The 3,418-nt window shown below is 37.6% G+C and overlaps 1 non-coding gene across 1 annotated transcript; it reads right to left on the reverse strand.

Annotated features, from left to right (window-relative positions):
* Positions 1–2,936: 2,936 nt before the first annotated feature.
* LOC113891937 lies at positions 2,937–3,064 on the reverse strand. Its single transcript, XR_003510916.1, has one exon. It is a non-coding gene; the product is annotated as a small nucleolar RNA SNORA44 (small nucleolar RNA).
* Between the last annotated feature and the right edge of the window lie 354 nt (positions 3,065–3,418).

Here is a 3,418-nt window from a genome sequence, read left to right on the forward strand (position 1 = left end):
TTCCCATAAGTGATCATTGCTTTACGTATGTTAATGCTTTATATCTGTGGGTTTGTAAAAAGAATGATGAAGTTTAATCTCTTTGTGGGCTTATCCGGTGATTCAGTGGTAAAAAAAAAAATCTGCTTGTAATGCAGGAAATGTGGGTTCAATCCCTGGGCCAGGCAGATTCCTTGGAAGAGGACATGACAACCTATTCCAGTATTCTTGCCTGGAGAATCACATGGACAGAGGAGCCTGGTGGGCTACAGTCCACGGGGTCACAAACAGTTGGACACAACTAAAGCTACGAAGCACACATGCATGCAATCTCTTTGTAAAAAGAAAAAGGTAATATGTAAGTGACCTGTCAAATATTACTCAGTAATAAAAAAGAGAAAAGGAGATCAAGAAGGATATTTTTTGTTATATTTATTTCAGGGTTTATTTTCCCAGGTGTTTTTCCACTTGTGTATATACAGGGGACTCCTTATATGTGAGTTTCAAATACAATTTGGATAATACACTACAGTTCTATGGCACATTTTTATTTTAATTATTAATAAGTAAAATATAATTTCATTTATTAATATATAAAATGTTGATTTCACATTAATAATTTCAACTATGTAGCTACATAATTGTCTATGCTTCTACTGAATTATCATAATTTATGTAGTAATCCTCTACTTTTAAATATTTAAACTGCTTTTCAATTTTTTCTATTAAACCATATTGTGTGGTACATTGTAACTTTGTGTACTTGACAATTTATATATCCTTAGAAAAATATTCAGAAATTGGATGACTTGGTCAGAGGACCTTTGAGGTTGTCATAAAAGTTCTTTGGAAATAACAAAAAGTGTCTAAAAAAACCATCTTTTGAATACTCTATTGTGGTTGTTTTGAATAATTTTAGGAAATCTTTTATTCATCTTTGGATTGCTATTGTATGTCTTACTAACAAATACTTCAAATACCATCTGTTTGGGTTTTCCCCAGACAGAGACTGCTTATGTGCAATCCACTTACTGAACTTCTTTCATATTTTTGACAGAAAAGCACAAAACTAATTTTTTTAACTTAAGGCATGGATTCAATCTGTTCAGAATCCAGGTGTTTAGCTGTGCCAAGAAAATGTATTATTTTATAGAGAATCTTTCATTTTCAATCAAAATTTTGAAACAAAATACTTAAACACATCCTGCCATTGGATCCAAATATCATTTGTGAAACAAGGTCCATTTTTCAGCAAGAATCCAATTTCAAGGTATGTTTGTGGAGCAAGAGACTTTCTCTCCTATATATCAGAGGCCTTCAAACACAAAGACACAACAAATTGAAAAAAGAAGAGGAAGAGAAGAGAAAAGATGATAAGGAGGAAGGGTCCGCTTCACTAGGTAAAAGCAATGACAATTCTCAGTTGTATTTCAAAATTTAATGTAACCAGTATGTTAATTGTTTAAACTTATTAGTAACTCTTTTTTATAAACAGTAATATAAATGCTTTTTAGACAGAAGACTGTTTAATCCATAACACTGTGGAATCTGTACATGTTATGAAAAATAGAAAATTACTATTGCAATAATTAAATAACATAAAAATACTATGATGTTGGTTGAATTATTTTGTGCTTACATTGGATATTGGTTAATGAAAAAAGCCAAACCTTATCATCACATGGTTTTATTTTTTTGACTTGATTGTGTTTCTCCAAGATTCAATAATTTATTGGAATATAACAATCATGGAGCTTTTCTATTATTTAAGGAATCATGGTGGCTCAGACAGTAAAGTGTCTGCCTGCAATGTGGGAGACCTGGGTTCAATCCCTGGGTTGGGAAGATCCCATGGAGAAGGAAATGGCAACCCTCTCCAGTACTCTTGCCTGGAAAATTCCATGAACTGAGGAGCCTGATAGGCTACAGTCCATGGGGTTGCAAAGAATCGAACACAACTAAGCAACTTCACTTTCAGTTTATCATAAGACAGTACCACTTTAATTACAGTTCCCTGGCCCAGAAATTAGAGCCTTTTGATTGTAGCATTAAGGAGAGAAATTACTTTAACCATCTCTAGAGAAGATTTATCCCCTAAAAAAGAAAGCATACCAAGGAGAAAATGAGAAAGAGGTTCATAAAATGAACATGTAATATAACATTGCGTCCTAAAGCAAAGCCTTTACCTGCATCTTTAGATAATCCTTGTTGGAGTCCCATGTTACATTTCTAGCTGGTTTGACAGCTATTGGAGAAAAATTGTTAACTCTGCATCCACCATACACATGTAGCAGCACAAGAACCCAAGGCCTGACATCTCTAATTGATGTATCATTAACTTTTCCTGCGATTTCCCTGGCGGTGCAGTTGTTAAGACTCTGCTTTGACTGCCTAGGGCATAGGTTCAATCCCTGGATGGGGAACTAAGATCTTGCAAGCCACAGAGTGCAGCCAAAAAACAACAAAATAAAACCCAACTTCTCCTTTCAGGTATACATGTCTAGAAAGTTCTGAAGGAAACTCCCCTGTCCCAAATGCCCACCAACCACTTCCCAAGGCCATTTAGAATGCTCCTCACTCTCATTCCTGTAGTGAAAGTGAAAGCCGCTCAGTCATGTCTGATTCTTTGCGACCCCATGACCTGTACAGTCCATGGAATTCTCCAGGCCAGAATACTGGAGTGGGTAGCCTTTCCCTTCTCCAGGGGATCTTCCCAACCCTGGGATCAAACTCAGATCTCCCGCACTACAGGTGGATTCTTTACCAGTTGAGCCACCAGGAAAGCTCAGAGTCCTCTTGATCCTACTTCTAACTGGGATGTTCTAGACTTGCTGTTCCCAAAGGCCAGATAATACCCCCTTTCCTTTATTTCATTCTAGAGTCACTACCCTCTTGTTTTTACTGTTTCAGTGCCTGACATTGGTGCAAGTGAGTTGAAAAGTTTTTTTTTTTTAATATATTATAGGAAAGGTGAGTGGCAGCTTCAGGTATTATGCTGACCTGTGCTGTCAATGTCTTTCCAAGTTCTTGCATGCAGTGGGAGATCCCATGGCCACAACAAGCCACAGCCCTTGGAATGGAAAGGTCTCTATGATAGGACTGGCCATGGAGAAGAAAACCATGTCTTCCTATATGTAGTACATGCACTAGGTCACTTCGATCGTGTCCAACTCTTTGTGACCTCATGGATTGTAGCCCACCAGACTCCTCTGACCATGGGATTCTCCAGGCAAGAATACTGAAGTGGGTTGCCACGCCCTCCTCCAGGGAATCTTCCTGACCCAAAGATCAAACCCACGTCTCTTATGTCTCCTGCATTGGCAGGTGTGTTCTTTATGACTAAGCTACCAGGGAAGCCCTTAAGTTGGTATAAATGATGGGCTTCTCTATCAAGGCTGATCCTGATTTTTTCTATCCCTGTACTCTTCATTGCAGTTGA

The sequence above is a fragment of the Bos indicus x Bos taurus genome, chromosome 4 (assembly GCF_003369695.1).
Source record: "Bos indicus x Bos taurus breed Angus x Brahman F1 hybrid chromosome 4, Bos_hybrid_MaternalHap_v2.0, whole genome shotgun sequence".
Lineage (NCBI taxonomy): Eukaryota > Metazoa > Chordata > Mammalia > Artiodactyla > Bovidae > Bos > Bos indicus x Bos taurus.